The following is a 24,030-nucleotide window of genomic DNA, read 5'->3' as shown; positions in this document are numbered from 1 at the left end:
ATAGGATACTAGCAAAAAGACTCCAGCAAGTGATCAGAAGGATCATTCACCATGATCAAGTAGGATTCATACCAGGGATGCAGGGCTGGTTCAACATTAGGAAAACCATCCACATAATTGACCACATCAACAAGCAAACTAGCAAGAACCACATGATTATCTCAATAGATGCAGAAAAAGCCTTTGATAAAATACAACACCCATTCCTATTAAAAACACTAGAAAGCATAGGAATAGAAGGGTCATTCCTAAAAATAATAAACAGTATATATCTAAAACCAACAGCTAATATCATCTGCAATGGGGATAAACTAGATGCATTCCCAATAAGATCAGGAGTGAAACAAGGATGCCCATTATCACCTCTACTATTTGACATTGTACTAGAAACACTAGCAGTAGCAATTAGAGAAGATAAAGAAATTGAAGGCATCAGAATAGGCAAGGAGGAGACCAAGTTATCACTCTTTGCGGATGACATGATGGTCTACTTAAAGAATCCTAGAGATTCAACCAAAAAGCTAATTGAAATAATCAACAACTTTAGCAAAGTTGCAGGATACAAAATAAACCCACATAAATCATCAGCTTTTCTATATATCTCCAACACAGCTCAGCAGCAAGAACTAGAAAGAGAAATCCCATTCAAAATCACCTTAGACAAAATAAAATACCTAGGAATCTATCTCCCAAGACAAACACAGGAACTATATGAACACAACTACAAAACACTCGCCACACAACTAAAACTAGACTTGAACAATTGGAAAAACATTAACTGCTCATGGATAGGACGAGCCAATATAATAAAAATGACCATCCTACCCAAACTTATTTATCTATTTAGTGCCATACCCATTGAACTACCAAAATACTTCTTCACTGATTTAGAAAAAACCATAACAAAGTTCATTTGGAAGAACAAAAGATCAAGGATATCCAGGGAAATCATGAAAAAAAACACATATGATGGGGGCCTTGCAGTCCCAGACCTCAAACTATATTACAAAGCAGCAGTCATCAAAACAATTTGGTACTGGCTAAGAAACAGAAAGGAAGATCAGTGGAATAGACTGGGGGAAAACGACCTCAGCAAGACAGTATACGATAAACCCAAAGATCCCAGCTTTTGGGACAAAAATCCACTATTCGATAAAAACTGCTGGGAAAATTGGAAGACAGTGTGGGAGAGACTAGGAATAGATCAACACCTCACACCCTACACCAAGATAAATTCAAAATGGGTGAGTGACTTAAACATAAAGAAGGAAACCATAAGTAAATTGGGTAAACACAGAATAGTATACATGTCAGACCTTTGGGAGGGGAAAGGCTTTAAAACCAAGCAAGATATAGAAAGAATCACAAAATGTAAAATAAATAATTTTGACTACATCAAACTAAAAAGCTTTTGTACAAACAAAACCAATATAACTAAAATCAGAAGGAAAACAACAAATTGGGAAAAAATCTTCATAGAAACCTCTGACAAAGGTTTAATTACTCATATTTATAATGAGCTAAATCAATTGTACAAAAAATCAAGCCATTCTCCAATTGATAAATGGGCAAGGGAAATGGATAGGCAGTTCTCAGATAAAGAAATCAAAACTATTAACAAGCACATGAAGAAGTGTTCTACATCTCTTATAATCAGAGAGATGCAAATCAAAACAACTCTGAGGTATCACCTCACACCTAGCAGATTGGCTAACATAACAGCAAAGGAAAGTAATGAATGCTGGAGGGGATGTGGCAAAGTAGGGACATTAATTCATTGCTGGTGGAGTTGTGAACTGATCCAACCATTCTGGAGGGCAATTTGGAACTATGCCCAAAGGGCGACAAAAGAATATCTACCCTTTGACCCAGCCATAGCACTGCTGGGTCTGTACCCCAAAGAGATAATGGACACAAAGACTTGTACAAAAATATTCATAGCTGCGCTCTTTGTGGTGGCCCAAAACTGGAAAACGAGGGGATGCCCATCAATTGGGGAATGGCTGAACAAACTGTGGTATATGTTGGTGATGGAATACTATTGTGCTCAAAGGAATAATAAAGTGGAGAAGTTCCATGGAGACTGGAACAACCTCCAGGAAGTGATGCAGAGCGAGAGGAGCAGAACCAGGAGAACATTGTACACAGAGACAAACACACTGTGGTATCATCGAACGTAATGGACTTCTCCATTGGTGGTGGTGTAATGTCCCTGAACAACTTGCAGGGACCCAGGAGAAAAAAACACCATTCATAAGCAAAGGATAAACTATGGGAGTGGAAACACCGAGAAAAAGCAACTGCCTGAATACAGAGGTTGAGGGGACATGACAGAGGATAGACTTTAAATGAACACTCTAATGCAAATACTAACAACAAAGCAATGGGTTCAAATCAAGAAAACATCTAATGCCCAGTGGACTTACGCGTCGGCTATGGGGGGTGGGGGGAGGAAAAGAAAATGATCTATGTCTTTAACGAATAATGCTTGGAAATGATCAAATAAAATATATTTAAAAAAAAAAAACAAGGAATCATATAAAATCCTTTAGCTAGGCAACTATAATTTTAGATATAGATAGATCCAGTTATTAGATTAACTCTCTCTAATGTATTATCATCATAATAGTTATCGAAACTATTAATGTGTTAGAATTTAATAGCAACTAAAAATCTTGAGAACTTCTATGGAAAGAATAAAACCTCAAGTCTTTGTAGTAATCTAAGGGAACTGTAATTCATGCAGCAGGAGATAAACTGGTCCTTTGGAATGTTCAGTACACAGCTTGTGTTTTTTGTTCTAATGAGATAAATGGAACACAATCTTGACAAGTTTAGGGTGATATTTGTTCTTATGAGAATTCATTGTCACTATAGGCCCCTCAGAGTTTTATGACCCAGAAGAGATGACTCTAGCTTGTCTTTAAGTCTCTTTCCAGAGTCAGTGTGATGGGTGGAGTCTAAGGATGCTGGACTATTGATTATGTGGTTAATTGAAATGCTTGACAACGTATCTTTAAAAAAGAAAAAAAATCCTATGACTTTGTTAAAATATTAATTATTTTGTTGGACTTTTTTATCTGTTCATTTGTTTGTTTTTCACTTTGAAGGTAGGGATTTTGCCAGGAAACAACCCCTCACTCTGTCACAAAAATTTTAGTAAATATAGTTTACAGACTTTCTATACATTAAATATATCTCTTGGAAAAAATCCATCATTTTTGTATTTTAACTAGTCATCAAGAAATTCAAATTATTTTCTCACACACTGTTTTCTTAACTAGCTTCTCATTTCTTTGATTCCCTTTGTCCCTCTGAAAACCTAGTCTTTATTCAGGTGCACTGATGAAAACACCACCTGTTTCCTTAAGAATTTCAGTCTCTAACTCAGAACTTTTTAATCCTTAACATATATTTAAAGTTCCTTCTAAAAATATAATTCATGCCCAAATGAATCACCATAAGGCCCTAGAATGATCAGATTTGATAAGTCTCAGGAGTTTATGTCATATCTTAGAGATTCTCTAGAGAAGAGAGTAGATTTCTTTATTTTGAAAAATAGCTCTACAAATAGCAGTTTAAGTACATCTCAGGAAGGAGTCAGCAATCAACTCTAATGATATCTTAATTCTTTGACCATTACTGAATTATCTTTCCCTGATTGGAGCTGTGAATATATATCATCATATATATCACATTTCATCTACCAAAAATTTAACTAGTCATTAATAGAAAAACTTTATAGATTGCTATAATTTTTAAACACCATATTCATAATTTTCTTTATCCAAATATCATTTTATTTTTAAGGAGCTTGATAAATTTTCCAAGGGGAGAAATTCTTGCCTACAGTTGGTAGCAAATATTTTCATTTTCACATTAGTGATAGGAAAAACAACAATCCAGAGTTTATATCTGAGGGGTTCCAAAATCAAATCACTAATCCATGTATTAACTAAATCCCCCCAAAAATAGGATGTAAGATTCTACTTGACATGGTTTTTATGTTTAGAAATTAGGACACTTTCTTTCATCTTTGTTTTACTATGCCACCTGTTTAAAATTCATTTGGTTGCTTCTGGTTTCAGAGCCAGGATGGCAGAGTAGAAGCAGGGAAGCTTGAAACCACTGAGAGAAAAACCTCCAACAAATCTTAAAATAACACCACAAAGCAAATACAGGAGTGAAAGAACCAACAAGGAGATATTGTAAAGCAAACTTTAAGAAGAAAAAACCTAAAAGGTGGGCAGAGAACATCTGGGATTGGAACACAACCTGCAGGAGGCTACAGCAAGGAGTGAGGAGCAAGCCAAGAGCAAGCCACACCCTGAACTCCACATCTGATGTGTCAAGTTCTGAATCTGAGTCCAAGGTAACATACTGACCCTGAGACTCTACTTGAGCAGATAGAAGTCCAAGTGAATGCACACCCCTTGGGGTTCCAAGCAAACCTGCAATGGGGTCCAGAATCCCAACCTAGGGCAATCTGTGCTATAGTAGCTATATCTATGAGGGCCCAGAGTGAGGTCAGGAGTTCCAGTCAGGGTACATGACAAGGATAGAGATCCCAGTTTGGGGTTGTTGGTGGACACAAAGCTGGTTCCCCCTGAGCCTCTCTTCAAAAGCTCTCGGGCAGGGAAGTTTGCAGTGTGTATGACCTGATCAAGGCAAGATTGAGACCCAAAGCTACACCCAAGCCAGAGGTGAGAATTTTAGCCATCCACAGTCTTAAGACTTAATTTAATCAGCAGTGAGAGGGGGCTCGCAGAGCTCCCAGACCTCAGGCCATCATACCATCTTGGTAGAACTGGAACTGGCAGAAACCCAGAAAAAAAGTATCACGGAAGCACCAAAGCTTAAAAGGGTACCCTAACCTCCAAGAGAACAGAGCCTACCTCTTGGAGGTCATCATACCCTGACTGATTGACAAGGTCACACAGTCTGAGGAAAAGGGATCTGCAAAGCAGACCCCCATGTGAGAGCCCCCCACTAACCCCCTCTCTTTGACTTCTCTCCCTAACTTCTCCCACTAATGGACTTGCTATGATTATTCCCTCCCCAATACAGGAGAAATAATATGAGAGCAAATACTTATAGGATCAGTAAATACATACTCCACTTTAATCCCCCTAGATTAGTACCCCCAAAAGATTGCAATTAAAGATCTAAAGTCCAAGGGTTATTGCACATAACCCCTCCTTTCTCAAGCACAAGATAGCCTTCAAGGCTTTACAATAAACATTGGCCAAATGCTTGAGAACCATAATAACTCTTTATTTACAATTATTACACTACAATGAATTTTTTGATGAACAGAAACCAAGCAGCATTGCTAGGCACTTCAAAATAAAACAAGAAAAACCGAACTTGTAAATTTAGGAAAATCCCAAACTGGTCTGCTTTAGGTCCTCACACCTAGATACGAAGAATTTATTTTTTATTCATCTCCCAAGGAATTGTGATTGATAGTGAAAGCTGACCAAAAGCACAATGATCCTTCAGCAGATCAAGGGGGTACTAACCTACAAATGACTTTATTCACATTAAACATATTTATCACAGAGTGTTGTAGAAACACAGTAAATGATCACACAATTCTTTGTTGTAGTAACATAAAAAGTGTTGTTTAGGTGATTTGATAATATCCAATCAAAATGTAGATGTCACATACATAGAGAATTGATTAAGCACGTATCTGAAAAACCTATATAATAAACTACAGCACTATGGCAGATCATTGTGTGTAATGCCTGTATACATGGGTTGAATGCACAGTGTTTATCGTCTTCTTATTCTGACTAGGTCATCACATCTGGGCAGAGAGACCCTGGATCCTCAGAGAGGCCCCTGGATGGACCTTGCTACCTACCTATAAAAAGGTTGGAAAAATGAGTAAACAACAAAAATAGCACCTAACTATAGAGAACTTTTATGAAGACAAAGAGTAAGGAATAGGCATAGAAGGGGACTATGAAAGCATAGTCCAAAGTTCAAAAGAAAAATATGAATTGGACACAGATTATGGAAGAGTTCAAGAGGATTTCAAAAAGTTGTTGAGAGGCAGAGGAAAAATGGGGAACAGAAATGAAAGCAATTCAAGAAGAAATGAAGCATATGGAAAAGGAGGCTCAAAAACTGACAGAGAAAAATAATTTCTTAAAAATTAAAATCCATTAGTTTGTAGTAAATGCATTATATGTTACCTCTATTCTTTTCCATTTTTATCTCTCCTGAACCTTTCATAGAACATATTTTATAATTGCTTGTAATAACTTTATAATTATCTTTACTTCACACCTATGGCCTACTTTTCCTGGCCTCAGTGCATTTTTTAGTCTTTGTGTGAGAGAGGGTTTGCACTCAAAGAAGAGGGACAGGCTGAAGAGTTGATGGATCCGCTTACCTCTAAGTGGGAAATTTTGAGAAGCCAGAAGATTCTGTCTGGGATTTCAGTTAGATTTCTCTCTCAACCTTGAGAAGCCTAGGTAGAGGTCTGGGCAAACCTTTCTCCTAGGGATTTAGTCACCTTTTACTCTCCTGGTGACTGGACATTCTCCCTTCACCAATCCTCAACTTAATTTTCTTAGAAATTATTCTCAAGTTTAGCTTTTTTTTTAAACCCTTACTCTCCAACTTTGAGTCACTGCTATGTATTACTTCTAAGGGAGAAGAGTGGTAAGAGCTAAGCAGCTAAGGTTAATTGACTTGCCCAGTCACACAACTAGGAAGTGTGTAAAGGTTGATTTGAACCCAGGATGACTTCCTGCCCCTAGGTCTGACTTTATTCTAGGTGCTCCTATCTGAAATATATGAAAAATTTTTACTTTGGGTTTTAATAGACACTAATTACCACTTTAAGGTGGCAGTAGATTTCCAGGGGAGATGCCATCATAGCAGAGGAAGCAGTCAGTTTATCTCTTCCAAAGTCACTTCCAAATAACTTTAAAGCAACATCTCAAATAAAACTCCAGAGTGGCAGAGCAAACAAAAGATCAAAGTGAGACATTCTTCATGCTCAAGAAAATTGATGAGATTTTAAAGAGAGATCTGTGACAAGGAGGTGGAGGTGGACCCCACATAGATTAAACATCAGTGGTGAGACCAGGAAATGCTGATAGTAGCAACATCAGCTTCAGAAGCTCTCAAGACAGAGACATTAAGGGGCAGAGACAAATGGTCAGAAAGAAATTACATGGGGACCATTGTGCTAGCAGTGGACATTGGATCAGAGACTATTTTCCAACTCCATTGCTTATTGCAATTTCTGGGACAAAGCTCAAGGGTGGAAAGGAACCTTTTTTTTTTGACAAGAAGGGATAAAAGCCCTGACAGCTAATGTTACTATTTGCCACAATGTTCCAGAGTCCTTGATGAACAGAATCACTTAAAATTCTATGTAAGTGGGGGTCCTGAAGAGGAATATCAATCTCAATCTTGTGGGAGAAAGTGGCCTTCCTAGAAAAAGGCCAGGTTTTAGACCAGGAGAGCAGTGACTGCACCTTTCTCCAAATCATACCAACTTGAAAGAACTGAGGACTTCCAAACCCCATGAACTAGCTGTAACAGCAAAAGACTGAAGCAGTATTCCTCATAATTCTGAAACCTACCATGCTGAGAACAAAGCAAAATCTTATTATAAAGTACAAAATCAAGATGATTATAGGAAAATAAATGAATAAAAATACAATATCCATGCCTATAGAAAACATACTAAGCATTATAGTATCAATGAATTCTTTCTTGACATGAAAAGTAATATTCATCTAAAACTAAGAATATTCATTATGTATAATGTTGTTAAATTTTTTATTCATTTTTTAATTTAAAGGGGTACCTAGAGGTCCTCTTACCATAGAAATGTGTAGGGATTAACCAGCCCACAGTGACAAGAAGTAGAAACCATAGAGACAAGAAGTAGAAACCATAGAGACAGGAAGTGAGGTAGGAAAAAGTTATAAAAGCAATCAGTTCTTGACAGTTAGGGCTATATGTTGGGCTGTCAGTTCCTGACAGTTAGGGTTGTCAGTTGCAGGGAAGTTGGTTGCTGAGTGTGAGTTGGTCATAGGGGCTTGGTTGCTGGTGATGCGGTTTGGTCATTAGTTGGTTGTTGGGAGATATATATACCATATCCAATATATAGATAAATTGATAGAAAGATAGATAGATATGGTAAAGATTAAATTTAAGTCTCCCCAATTGTGAAAATTAAATTAATTCCCTGCCCAATTTTAGATTTAATCACCAAAAGTATAAATACTCTACTTAAAATTGAGTGGGGGGATCAGCCCAATTTTAGATTTAATCACCAAAGGTGTAAACACCCCATTCACATTTGAGTGGGGGAGGTCTGTGACCCTCATGTACAATAATGGGTAACAAATCAAAATTAAACTGACTGCCCCTTGGCAGTCTTAAAGCAAAGCTTCAACTGTGATTGGTAGACATAAAATTAGGGGAAGGCACAGAAAGTGATGCAAAAGAAACTGTCTTTAAAAGGGAGTTACAACTTCCTGAATGCAGTTTTTACATGGAGTTCTACTTGGAGTTGAACTTCCTGTGAGAGACAATTCTTCATCTTTTGGAGTTGAGAGTGGAGAAGAAACTGCTGACTGAACCTGAGACCCTGTTCCTAGTGAGACTGTCTGTAAATCTCTTCTTTTGGACTGACACATGGTGAGTGAAAAAGCTGACTCCTTTCCTGGATATATTCTGATGAAACTAGCCTTAGGAGAGACCTACCTCTTGAGAGAGACTTCCTCAGGTCCTGGGCTACAAGGGCTGAGGCTTCTCTGGTTAAGGACTAAATTCCCCTGCCTGGTTTGAGACAGGGGTCAGAATTAATTATTTAGTGCTTAGGCTAGATATCCTACCCTAACCTCTCTTTGGTTTTTTTTCTTCCTTCTTCCTGTATTTTGTAAATAAATTGTATATAAATCTCTTTGGAATAAATTAAATTCCTGGTGACCCCATTTTAAATATATATGCCTGAAGCTGAACTGAAGGGTGATCAACTGAACTTTGTCTAATGGAAGTTACAGGCAGTTATAGGTAGATATAGGCAGTTTTATGTAGCAATTATAAGTAGTTATCAGACAACTAATATAGACATTAGGAAATTTTCTTTCTCTGCCTCTTTCCTATATTCCTTTCCTTTACTATATTATTTTACTATATTTATTTTAATTAAACTAAATTGTTAATTGTTAAAAGCTGCATAATTTTTTTCTTCTGGCTTAAAGGGATAATATTAATTAAAAACTCTACTATATTCCCATTAAAACTTAAATTATTAAAAATATCACTTATTTTGAATTTGTAATTCAACACTTACACCAATGCCTATAAAAACATACTAAATTATAGAATCAAAGGAATCTTTCTTGAAATGATAAGTAATATTCATCTAAAACCAAGAATTATATATAATGTGGTTAAACTTGAAGCCTTTCTAATGAAATCAAAGGTGGAACAAGGATGTCCATTGTTACAATTCTTATTCAATAATATACTAGATATGTCAGCTATAGTAATGAGATTAGAGAAAGAAATGGAAACTATCACTCTTTTTTGATTCTATGATGATATAATATAATAGATTTTTAAAAATACTTGAAACAATTAACAACTCTAGCAATGTTGCAGTGTAAAAAATGAAACTATATAGGCTATTGACATTTCTCTATACTACCACTAAAACTTAGCAGTAAGAGCTAGAAAGAGAAATTTCATTTAATATAGCTGAACAATATAAAATACTTGGGAATCTCCCTGTTAAAATATATTCAGGATCAGTATAAACAGAACTATAAAATTATTTTCACACAAAGGCAGATCTAAACTGGAGAAATACTAGTTGCTCAAGGGGAGGATGAGAGAATATAACAAAATTACAATTAATTCTACCTAAATTTATCTACATTCTCGGTTGTAAAGATTAAAATTAACTCTCCCTTGATTGTGAAGATTAAAATTGTAACCCCTGCCTATTTTTAGATTTAATCACCAAAAGTGTAAACACCCTACTTACAAGTTGAGTAGGAAGATCTGCCCATTTTTAGATCTAATCACCAAGAATGTAGACATCCAACTTAATCATTTAGTGGGAAGTCTGTGACCCATGTGTGGGATAGTGGGTGATGAATCAGAATCAACTGATTGCTTTCTGGGCAGCCCGAGAGCAAAGCATCAACTGCGATTGGTAGACGTAAAATTAGGGGAAGACATAGGAAGTGATGCAAGAAAAATGTCTTTAAGATAGTGACAACTTCCTGAAGGGGTTCAATTCTTCATGCTTTCAAGTTGAGGCTGGTGAAGATGGGGAAAAGGATCTGCCAACTGAACCTGAGACCTTTCTCTTTTAGACTGATACATGGTGAGTGAAAAGCTAACTCTTAACTGCTGAATATTCAGAAGAGACTAACGTCAGGAGAGACCTAACCTCTTGAGAGAGATTCCCTGCATCCCCAGGGCCTTGGCTACAAAGGCTGAGGTCCCTCCAGTTAAGAACTCTCTCCATGCCCATGGACCAGGAGTAAATTACTTAGTGTTTAGGATAGATATCTTACCTTATCTTATCTCTGATTTCTTACTTCATTCTTTCTACATTTTGTAAATAAATTATAAATAAAATCTCTTTGGAATTAATTAAATTCCTGGTGACCAGCATATGCAAAATCTATATGAGATTGGTTAATATCCCTTGAGTGTTGGGGAGAAAATCCAGAACTCAAAATGTTTTTGCAATGTTGGATATTGTCTTTATACATCATTATCATCTAAAAATGAAATATGAAGTCATAGAGAAAAAAATAAATTCCCTGGTGACCACACTCTTAAATAATCAAGTCCAACCCTTTCAAAATTAATCCCATTCCTCCTTACACAGTGCAAAATTATTCAAATTATTTAAAAAAATTACAGACCTAACAAAAGTGATATAACAAAATTGACCTGGAAGAGCAAATGTTCAAGAATATGAATGAAATCTGTGAAAAATGTGAAGGAAGATTGTTAGCAGTTCTAGATTTCAAATTGAATTACAAAGCAGTAATCTTGAAAACAATCTAGTACTAGTTAAGAAAGTGTAACAGATCAGTGTAATAGGTTAGATTCACATTAAACAGTTATCAATATAGTAATTCAATATCTGATAAACCCAAAGATCCAAGCTTTAGAGGATGAATTTATCATTTGACAGAAATTTCTGGGTAAACTGGAAAACATGGCAATAGAAACTTGGCATAGACCAAAATTGTTGTGTCACACATCAAAATAAAGTTGAAATGGATAAACAATGTACACAAAGATTCATATCAAAGGTAAGTAAAAAGAGTATGGTAAATTTACACATCAGAACTATAGAGAAGTGAAATTTATTAATAAGTAAGAAAGAGAAACATGAGAAGTAAAATGTACAATTTTGATTACAAGATATTAAACATTTTTTGCAAAAACAAATTTAATGGAGCCAAAATTAGAAGGAAAATGGGAAACTGCAGGGAAAATTATAGCAAGTTTTTCCCCTAATAAATGAGTCATTTCTCAAATATTTAGAGAACTCAGCCAAATTTATAAAAATAGTAACTCATTCTCTAGTTGATAAATGGTTGAAGGATATGAAGAGATAGTTTTCAGAAGAAGAAATAAAAACTTTCAATTACATGTAATTTTTTTCTAAATCCCTGATTTGAGTAATGAAAATTAAAACAACTCTTAAGGGCAGGTAAGTGGCTCAATTGATTGAGAGCCAGGCCTAGAGATATGAGATCCTGTGTTCAAATCTGGTCTCATATATTTCCTAGCTATCTTACCTCAGGCAAGCCACATAACCCACAATTGCCCAGCCCTTACCACTCTTCTGACAGTACATAATTTTGACTCTAAAATGGAAGTTATGGGTTAAAATAAATATCTCTGAGATATCATTTCACATCTATCAGATTGGTTGACATAAGAAAAAAGTAAAATGACAAATGTTGAAGAGGATGTGGAAAAACTGGGCTGCAAATGTTAATGGATTGTGTTGCTAACTTGTCTAGTCATTCTGGAGAAAATTTTCAACTATACCCAAAGGGATTCAAAACTGTGCATACTCTTTAATAAAGCAATACCATCACTAGGTCTATATCCCAATAAGTATAAAGAAAAGGGATAAGAACCAATTTGTACAAAAATATTTATAGCAGCTTCTGGTGGCAAAGAATTGGAAATTGATGGGATGCTCATCAATTGGGATGTTTGAAAAAATTTTGGTATATGATTGTAATGGAAAATTATTGTGCTTGTGGTAGAGGCTGGCACTGAAGAAAAAGTACCAGACTGAAGAGTGTGTGGAACTGATCTCCTCATTGGGTGAGGGGCCCCAGGAGGATGGAGTCTTGAAGGAGGATGGAGTCTTGAAGAGAAGTTCTTTTAGAAGAGTCCTTCAATCCATGGTAATGTATAATATGTAATCTTCAGGAATTGCATTAAAGTTCTAAGAGATGAAAAGGGTTGTCCAGAATCTCAGAGTATGTTAGGGGCAAGGTTTAAGACAATGTCTTTCTGATTTTGATACTGATCTTGAAGCCACAATAATGTTTACTCTTGTCTAAAGCTAATATCTCACATTTTTATCAGCCCTTAGAGTTAACAAAGTACTTCTCTCATAATATCATGAAATTACTTATCTAGCTATCATTTGGATTGTTCCTGGTTATAAATTCAGCTACCATTCAAATTTCTGCCCTTTTTCTGCCTTGATTTTTTTTCTGAGAATTCATTCTCATTTTTTCTAATTAAATCTTATTTCCCTTCACACTCATAAAGTTATTTATTTATTTATTTATTTTGGTAAAGGGATGGAATGTCCTCAGTAAGACCTTCTCTATTGTGTTATTTCTGCCCTCTTTCATATTAATATAGATGCTGAGTGGAATTGCAAAGTCAACCCTTGCAGCCTTGAAGCAGCTACCTCCCCTTCAGTCAAATTCTTTGACATTAATCATTCCTCTTCATATAGGATTCTTAAGGCTATTTCAAATCACTTTGGACTGCACAGATTCATCTAATATTAATGAACTTACAAATATGAGTTTGATAAATGTATTGAGTGGTCTATCATAATTAAAATATTACTATACTTTTCTTTTATTTGTAGTTTTGTAAAACTAAACATAGACAAAATTGAATTATTTTAAGTATCTTTCTGATAATTATTCAGTTTGTCCTACTAGTTAGTCACTAATTTTGACAGTTCAGATTATTCCTAAAAATGGTTGTTCCAACATTTTGCATAGGAAGTTGTTTCCAAAATGACTTAACATTCTTGACTACAGGCCTGAACTGCTTTTGCTTTCTTATAATTGCATGCCTGGCTCTACCTTTTTGTGCCTTTTCAAAAATAATTGTGTTTTGGTGAATTAATTGGACAATCCTATTAATGTATTAAAATACTTTTATAGGAACATAATGATATATAAATGCTCAATTTTTCAAATCTTTCCTTTTATTGATAGGCATTTTATGAATTTGTCATTACCACTTAATTGTCCAAAATTTTCTTGCCGACTTTCCTATTAAAGGAAAATTCTAAAATGAGTTTAGTATCTCAGCATTTGAAAATCATTATTAATTTCATGCCTACTTACCTTCTACAATTTTTTACCCCTGAGATATTTATACAAGTCCTTCTGATTCCTTTAATCCTTTTTGCCTAGCATTAATTCCAGTCTTTAGCTGTCCTTATCTTTTATATGCAAGCCTCAAATATTGTCATGTATTAATATTTCCTTCCCTCCCCATCTTCTTTAATTCTTATGTGGAGTTTTAGAAAAATGCATCTTATTACAAGTAGGATAACTTTTTTTTCCTCCTTCTGGAAATCATTTTAACACAGGACTTGCTATCTGCTAATCCAAAGTAATGGCAGCTTCTCTGCTCTTTATCCATAGCCATGGAGATTAATACTTCCTGCAAGTCCATTGTGCTCACTTGATTTCCTAATTACTCTAGATATTGTCTTGATTTCTGAAAGCCTTTCACTACACTATAAAGGATGGCTTATTATTAAATTAACTGAACTTCATAGGATCAGATAGCCCATGATTACTTCTACCATGGAAAAGCCTGAAATAACCTTTCATTCAACTCCTATTCTCCATCAATTTTTGTGCACCTTCTCCACCTAAAGCAATTTCTAAGGTTTTCTCTAGTAATATTTTAGACTTGGCAGATATGTATAATTCTTTTATGCATGAGTTTAAACATATTTCTGAGACATATGTCTGTATGTTTGCATGCTTATGAATAAAGGTGTAGACTAGTGTTCATTGAATCATTAAAACATGTTTAGAGATGTCCCTTTCCTCTTCCCCTTTCACCTGTATTTTAGAATCTGTTCTCTCATCTTTGTTTTTGCCTTAACCCTAAAGTAACCCTGTTCCCTCTTGAATTGTATATATCATGAATAAAACTAGCTCTTGACAAAACAGGGAAATGGCTGAAATTTAGTCTAAGGAATCATCATCATTTTATATGAGAAATAATGGTAGATTTAGAATAAAAATGAAGGAAAAAATTTGTTCTAAGTTTTAATACTGACCTTTAGAACCATTGAATATGGAACCTAGTTGAGACTTCAATATACTAGTATTTTGAGGTCCAGACAGGTAAAGTGATCACTGTATGCACTTCCCACATTTAGGAACACTACAATTCCTTTATCTGATTATAATCCATTGACAGTCTATCTTTCTTTTTGTCTCATAACCACTAACTGTATTCTTTGTCCTTACCATGACATCCAATCCTTGAACCTCTCAAGTTTTTCTGAGACTATCACCCTTACACTGGCTACACTTTTCCACATTCCCCATCTTGAACCTTTGAGATCCCAGTGTGCCCTAACACTATCTTCTCTCCAATGTTTTGTCCTTTTTATTCTCTTTTCCATCTTATCCTTCCAAGTTCCAGTTTTGTTTACTTGCACTATTTTCTATATTTACCTCAACCTTTCTTCATATTCATTTGTTGCTTTATGAAACTGGAGAAAATCAAGAAACCATGTAAAGTACTTGATTTCTCCACAACATATATAGAGTATGTAATCTCACGAGGGCCTTTGCTGCAGCAAGGCAATCTTTTTAAACCTTCCTAATTGATTTACTATCTCATTTACCACAGCGATTTTTCTAAATCTTTTTTTCATGCTGCTTTAAATTTGCCATCACTCCTCTCACTCCCAATTTATTAGCAGAGCTCCTTACTTCATATTTCATTTTTAAAAATGAGTAATTCACAGACAGCTACCTTTTCTCACCTTCTCACATTTCATCATTCAGATCCCTACCTCTACTAGTCCCTTTTTTAACTCTAACTTACAGGAAGAGATAGTCTTTCTCCTTGCCAAGGCAAACCCCTAATAGAGCTATTGTGATAATCAAACGATGTGCAAATTTCAAAACACTATAAATTCTATTATTATTTGTTATTGTGTTACTTGAATAAATAATACAATAAGAACATATACATTCATATACATGTATTTCAGAATAATTTAACTAAATTAAAAGTCATCAAATTATTTGTAATTTATGAGAGAAAATTTAACATCAATTAAACAGAATGTTATACATATTTTGGACATTGTTGTTGTGGGAATTTGTTTTGTTTGGCTAAGTAGATTTGTTATGAGGATTCCCCTTCCCACTGGGAGTTGGAGGAGAAAAAATGCTTATTAATTTAAAAAAATTAAGAATAGCAAAACATAAATAGTTATATTTTTCTCATTCCCACTGTGTCCAGCACTAATCCGACCCCAAACCATTCAAACTACCAATTGTCACAGTGTATCTCCCTATCATTTGTAGCCCCTCATCTCAAATCTCTTGGCACCACCATCATTAGAAGCTGTATTTATTAATAAACTATTAAGTAATTCTAAATGATGTTCAATGTACTAGGTATATGAAGACAAATTTTAAAAAAAGAAATCCATATCTTAAAGGAATAGTGCAGGAATATTAGAAGGTATTTTCCTCAAAATAATTTGAGAAAAGTGAATACTAATAACAAAAAGGTTCAGGAAAGAAAACTGAGATTGATCCTGAAAGAAAGTTAAAGAATTTCAGCAATTAAGATCAAGGCCAAATCTATTATTGAAGTGATGGAGAGCCATGAGATATTATAGGAAGAACATAGAATTGGAAGGACCCTTGTGATCCAGTTGGCTAATTGTTATTTTCTTGTATATTAATTAGGCCCTTATTCACTAAGCTACTCACATTTTGACTCAGAATCCTTTGAGTTCAAGGCTCAGGATAATAACAGAGAAAATACAGCACAATAAAAAAGGAGAAAAAATTAAGTCTCTGAGGGATTAGAATTGAAAGCATCTAAATTTAGGTTACTTGTTCAGGGAAAGTCCATATCCTATATAGGAAGAATCTGTGTCTGAATCTAAAAGTGGGTCATTTGATCAATTGATTCAAATACTTGTGCCATTATTTGGATATACTATTTGATATCTCTCTGATCTTCAAAATTAGGTAGATCAAGATTCAAAGATCAGGTAGAAAGATATTATAGTAGCTTTGTTAGTATAATCCCCCACCCTTTTTAGCATGTTTAGTCTTCTTTTTCTGAAATAAGTACAGTTTGACCATTACTAGAGATTCACGTATAAATGTAATTTTGCAATATAGATTTTAATTTATTCTTCCCTCCCCACATCCAAAGGCTTGGCTCTATTATTCTAAGAAAAATGGCGACTATCAAAACATCTATTTATATTGTATCTCTCCTGGGGAAGACAATGAGATAAAAATGTATAAGTCCAAGATGGTAAGGTATTGCCCCAAACTGTGACAATAGGAGTTTTAATAGCTAAGAAAACCAGTCAAAGCAGTGGATTTTTATTTCCTTGATATATTATCATCATATTTAGCAAGAGGTCATAGGACATACCAAAATATGAGAAATTTACTGTGAAGACTATGTCTATCCAAGACCTAAGTGATTACTGCTTTAAAATATTCTTATTTACTATTTCCATTTTAATAGTGCTTAACCTTTTAATTATTACTTATAAAACACCCATTCTATGAAATCATTTTTTTACAAATCCCCCAGTGAACATTTTAGAAACAGAAATATACTAGTTATCAAATGGAGAAGGTTACAGATGTGTCTAAATAATACATTAAAATCCAATATGTCAAGAATAAAATAAATATCAAAGTCTTCAAAATATAGACCTATAAAATTAACTCTGAACCTTTGTCAAAAATTGTTTTCAATCTTACCTCTTTAAACTACTGTTCTTAGAAATCTCTTTCTGCATCTGCAACCTCATGTTGTTTTGTTTTGATCTGATATGTGGAGTTACAATCAAATATTTAATCAAACTTAGACTGGGCCTGTGACTTAGGGAAAAAATATCTTTTTTCAATGAAGTGACAATTTAAGAGACTAATAACTATGGATCTGAAAAGAATTCAGACTTATCTTCCATTGCCTCCTACCCACATGACCAGAATTCATAATTAACAGACTTCACAAAGTCTTTTTTTTTTTTTGGCATCTTAAATGGAATCTTTTAATTGCTGTTATTAGATTTTTCTTCCAACTTCATTACTATAATTAAAATCCTTTATCATAGCAGAAGCTCAGGGGGGAAATTCCTAACTTCAAGATGACCAGGCTCCATTCAAGTACTTCTAGGCCAAGCTTATCAAATCATCATCTTTATCATCATCCCTTAATAAAGATAATGAGGCTTTTTTACTTTCCAGTCCTATTTAACTTGTCAGCTTGGCATCATTACAACAGATTTTAGGAGATCAATAGAAGCAAATTAATCTTACTGGTACAGTAAAATAAGGTTAAAAGAATTTCACGCCTTCAGAATTTTTTTAAAATTATTCTTTTGATGTAATCACTATTGAGACTTGTAATTTGAAGAAATTGAGTAGGGAGAATGCTGAATTTCTCTCTTAATAGTTAATTCTTAATATTTGTAAAAGATCACTAAATCATCAAACATCTTTAATATACTGCTTTTTACTTCCTCATTATTATTAAAGGAAAGTGATGATAATATTTTTTCAGTGTTCCTATTGCATATCAGTAGATACAATCATATTATCTCAATACAAGCAAGATGGTATGGAATGAACTTAATAAAGATTTGACGTGTTTTTATTTCACAGTGGTCTGATCCATCCTACAAAACAAGAAGTATAGTCACTAACATAGAATATAGCTTCATCTTTTCAATTTTATATAATGCCCTATGGCTGCTGCTACACCATTCTGTCATTTAAAATTGTTTCAAGTTTTCAAACCAATGGAATTTGTTGACCACTTCCTTTCTTTAAAAATATTCATGTTTCTAAGACTTTTTTCATTAATAACTTTCCAAATGTATATTTCAAATATGTAACCTAATTTAATGTTCAGGTACAAATATACTTTTTTGGACATCATAGAATAATAGCTTGAAGTGTGTGAATCAAATTTAAGTGAGTGAAAATTACAGAAAGTCATCAGACTTTCTCTTCCAGAGTTGTCAAAGTCCAGCAGCAAGACAAAAGTCAGGCGAACAGTTGATGGCCTAGAATGCAGTGGATGGCCATGCCATCTTTGATGCTAAAGATATATAAATACATCATAAATACATGTATAGGTTAAGGCATGTATCCGTGTGTGTCATTCTGCTCCCTAAATTAATGATCTCTCTGTCATGGATAGTATATCCTATCAGGGGGTAGTCTGGATTTATGTATGAATGGACATTTTATTGAATTTCATTCTTGTAGAGTTTACCTGCTATTTTAATTGTATAAATTATTATCTTGCTTCTACTCATTTCAATCTTTATGAAGTTATAAAAATTCCCCAAATTGTTCACTTTTATAATACTATAAATTATTCTTCTATTTCTCATTTCAGGCAGCATCAATTACATAATTCCATTTCTATTTAGAATGTTGTATGTCCTCATTTCTTGCAATACAGTTGTATTTCATCAGATTCATTGAATGCATGCACACACACACACACACACACACACACACACACACACACATACAACCCCGACTGTTACAAATATTTGGGCATAAAAGTATCCCCCCCCCAAAAAAAAGATCAAGAAACTTAAAAGAAATCATGAAAAGACATGCGAATTAAGAGACCTAGCAATTTTAGATATCAAACTATATCTCAAAGCAATACTTAGAGTAATAATTTCTTATTAGTTAAAAATAATGAGACTTATTAGTGGAACTCATTAGATATATAACATATCAAAGTAAATGTATCTATTTTCCTAATATTCAATAACAACCTAATTTTGAGATAAGAGTAAATTGTGCAAGAATACATCAGAAATTAGATTTAGATGACTTTTTCATACCTCATACAAATATAAATTCCAAATGAGTTCATGACCAATATAAAACTCATTCTTTAAATAAAATAAATGGAGGAAAATATTGAAATTAATCTAATTAATGTATGATAAAATGAAAACAATTAATTTAGGAAAAACAAATTTTGCAACAAAGTTCTCTGATAAAGATTTCATTTTTAACATATAAGTAACTAATTTATATAATATGAATATCCAGAATGGTGATGAAAAATAAAACAATCTTTATGTTGATATCAGTAAATCCATCAATAAACATTTGTTAACCATCTACCATGTCCTAGGTACTATGCTATATACTGGGAATACAAAAAGAATTGGTTTAAAGAGAGGTGAGAGAGTGGAGAGAAGACAGACAGAGAGAGAGAGAGAGAGAGAGAGAGAGAGAGAGAGAGAGAGAGAGAGAGAGAATTCAGTTCTTTATAGAATTGGTACTTATCCCATTGAGAAGTAAAAGGGGAAGGAAATAAGAGAAAGGTAGGTTGTTTTTTAAAAGAGAGGACAGATTTTTTTAAAATCTGAGATTAGAAACAAAATAGATTTTGAAAAGGGACAAGATAATGGGATGAGAAATACACAGTTAATAATCATAATTGTGGGTATGAATTGGATGTGTTCACCCATAAATGGAAGCAAAAAACAGAATGTATTACAAACCAAAATCCAAAAAGAAGTTGTTTAAAAGGGACACACTTGAAAAAGAAAAACTTACAGACTTAAAATAAAGGTCTGAAGTAGTATCTAATATACTTCAACTGAACTGTAAAAAGGCAAGATGATCAATCATCATCTCAGATCAAGTAAAAGCAAAAAAACAAAATACTTTATTAAAAGGGATGATGAGGGAAAGCACATTTTGCTAAAAATTTCCATAGTCAAAGAAGTAGCCTAAAAAACTACACCACGTTTCTCAGATAAAGATCTAATTTCTCATCTTTATACTGCATATATAACCAAGTCAAATTTATAAAAATAAGAACCATTCCCCAACTAATAAGTGGTCAAAGGATATAACCAATCATATTTTGGAAGGAAAATCAGCATAATCTATAGTCATATGGAAAATTTCTCTAAAGAGCTATCAATTAGAGAAAATCCCAAATGAAATTGATTGTGAAGCACCATCTCAGACCCATCAGAAAAGATAAATTCTAGAGTAAATGAGGAAAAAATAGGTACACTAATGAAATGTTAGTAGAGAAGTGAATCTTTCCAACCATTTTAGAGAACACTTAGCCCAAAGGGCTATAAAACTATGTATGGCTTTTGACAAAGCAATGCTGCTCACTAGATCTCTATTACAGAGATCAAAAGAAAAGAAAAGAACTGTATACAGAAAAATATTTGTTGCAGATCTTTTTGATGTGACAAAGAATTGGAAATTGAAGAGATATTTATTAAGTGGAGAATGTTTGAAAAAGTTGTGCTATATAATTGTTATTGAGTACTGTTATGCTGTGGGAAATGGCAAAGGGAGTAGTTTCAGAAAAATATGGCAAGATGTATATGAACTGGTAAAAAGCAAAGTGAGCAATGGGAAACTATTGTGGACAATAATAGCAAGGTTGCAACAATGATCAGCTTGAAAGGCATAATACACTTATTCAAATCAATTTCAAAGGACTCATGAAAAAAAATTTTTCCACTTTCTAAGAAAGAACTCACTAGTTTTCTAGTACTAGGGGTAAATTGAAAAATAATTTTCTTGCTCTCTTTCTTCAAAATATGGCTATGAGGAAAATATTTTTTCATAAATAAAAAAATACTGATAATGTCCTGGACCTCAAGTTAGAGAGATCTGAGTTCAAATAGGGCTTCTGAAAGCACACTACAAAGGCTAGATATTATTATTTTGCAATACTTGATTTGGATATTAGACAGGTCCACAGTTGTGTTATAAAATGAGATTGGAAAGATGTCATCTTTCTATTTTTAAAACCTTTACTAAAGCATAACAATATTTGAATTTTTGCTTAATAATAATAGCACATGTAATGGTCTGTGATGTTTGACAAGCATTTTACATGTATTATCTAATTTGATCCCATTAGAGGAAGGTTCTTCTATCAATTCTATCAATGTGATAATATGACTAGAAGTTGGGTATCTTAGGCAGAGTTACATAGAGGGTACCTGAAATAAGATTTGTGCTGAAGTCAATACAATTCCAAATCTCAATGCCACCTAAGTTTATGAAAATTGAATTCTAAGGCCATCTCAATCAGAATTGCATTCCACCTCCCCAACACACACACACACACACACACACACACACACACATTTACACAGACAGTAAGAATAAATAATATGATTTGAACTCAGCATTTGGAGATGACTGATTCTGAATTGTGATTTTAAAATTTCACCCATCTTGCTTGGTCTAGCACCCAAGAATGTGCACACCCACACTACATGGGCATGTGCTAGCTAATGACAAATCAGAAACAACTAAATGCCCTCCTAGGCTGTCCTAAGCCAAGCTTTAGCTACCATTGGCATATGTGAGATTCAGGAAGTGAGATAGAGAACAGCCTCTGGGGTTCTTGTCACTTCCTGTGGAGAGGGCAAGATGCCAGTTCTATCCTGGAGCTTGAGCTTGGAGGAGCCCAGCAGACAGCTTTTCTTCAGATCAGTCACATGAGTGATAAGGACTGACTCCCTTCTTTGCCTTGGCTCTCCAAGGCCTTAACTCCCACTTTGGCTCAATCTGAGCTAGAGAGGTCCTGAGTTGAACTCTTTCCTTCTCTCCCTTTCTCTCTCTCTCCCCCTAATAATCTCTCTCTCCTGTTGTAATTAAATTACCATAAAATTCCATTCTGACTTGAATGTTTCATTTAGGATTTATAAGTGAAATCCTTGGTGACCTATAATTAATATATTCAGTCTTTAACCCTAAATTTGAATCTAACAGAATCTTGAAGATATTCGAGTATGATATTGGAAAAGTTAGGGACATTATTGTGACAAAAGATGATTCCATGCTTTAAAAGGAAAAAGTGGAAAATCTCAAATTGTAAAGCATATTAAAGAAATCATTGAAGAGTTAGAGACTGCTGCTAGTGACTAGGAAAAAGAAAAGTTAAATGAGCGTTTGGCCAAACTGTCTGATGCTATAGTTGTATCAAGGGCTGTAGAAGTGAATGAAAACAAAGACCGAGTTACTGATTCATTAAATGCTACACAAGGTGCTATCAAAGCAGACATAGTTTTTGGGAGATGACTGTGCATTGTTTTGATGCATTCTGACCTTAGAACTGTTAACTTCAACTAATAAAGAAAAAAAATGTTTTAGAAGTAATTAAGAAGGCACTGAAAAAACCTGCAATTGATCATTACTAAGAATGCAGGTGCTGAAGACTCATTTATAGTTGAGAACATTTTAAAAATTTCCTCAGAAAAAGGTTGTGAAGCTGTGCTTAAAGATTTTGTGAAAATGGTTGAAAAAAGTAATAATTGACCCAACTAAGGTTGAAAAAACTGTTCTGTCGGATGGTGCCAGTACAGCTTCTCTGTTAACTATAGCAGAAGTTGTTACTGAAATTCCAAAAGAAGAGAAAGAATGGGGAATGGAAAGAATCAGTTGTATGGATAGTGCTGAATATTCTAATTTCCCAGAGCAATGCCCTATTGTTATTCTCTGTCATGCAAGCTAGACTCAATGCAATGTTCTTTCCTAACTTCAGAGAAGTCACCAACCTCAGAGAGAGGTCTAAAGTAAAGACTGATGTTTAAGAAAATCACTGTAACTGTCAGTCATGGGTTTCTGTTTGCAAAATATTATATATATACACATATATATAATAAAATAAAATATATAAATGAATATATATACAAATATATAACATAATATAATATAACATAATATAACATAATATAACATAACATAATATAATATAATATAATATAATATAATATAATATAATATAATATAATATAATATAATATAATATAATATAATATAATATAATATAATATAATATAATATAATATAATATAATATAATGTAATGTAATGTAATGTAATGTAATATAATATAATATAATATAATATAATATAATATAATATAATATAATATAATATAATATAATATAATATAATATAATATAATATAATATAATATAATATAATATAATATAATATAATATAATATAATATAATATAATATAATAAATACAAGCAGAAGTTGTTATTGAAATTCCAAAAGAAGAGAAAGAATGGGGAATGGAAGGAATCAGTTGTATGGATAGAGCTGAATATTCTAATTTCCCAGAGCAATGCCCTATTGTTATTCTCTGTCATGCAAGCTAGACTCAATGCAATGTTCTTTCCTAACTTCAGAGAACTCACCTACCTCAGAGAGAGGTCTAAAGTAAAGGCTGATGTTTAAGAAAATCACTGTAACTATCAGTCATGGGTTTCTGTTTGCAAAATATTTATATATATATATATATATATATAAAATATATAAATGAATATATATACAAATATATAACATAATATAATATAATATAATATAACATAACATAACATAACATAACATAACATAATATAATATAATATAATATAATATAATATAATATAATATAATATAATATAATATAATATAATATAATATAATATAA

At 33.5% G+C, this 24,030-nt stretch overlaps 1 pseudogene; it reads left to right on the top strand.

Annotated features, from left to right (window-relative positions):
- LOC130457079 (60 kDa heat shock protein, mitochondrial-like) overlaps positions 1–23,061 on the top strand; it is a 32,027-nt pseudogene extending 8,966 nt beyond the window's left edge.
- The last annotated feature ends 969 nt before the right edge of the window (positions 23,062–24,030 follow it).

The sequence above is a fragment of the Monodelphis domestica genome, chromosome 1 (genome assembly GCF_027887165.1).
Source record: "Monodelphis domestica isolate mMonDom1 chromosome 1, mMonDom1.pri, whole genome shotgun sequence".
In the NCBI taxonomy this organism is placed as follows: domain Eukaryota; kingdom Metazoa; phylum Chordata; class Mammalia; order Didelphimorphia; family Didelphidae; genus Monodelphis; species Monodelphis domestica.
Note: the sequence above shows the minus strand (reverse complement) of the source record. Positions and strands in the feature narration are given on the sequence as shown.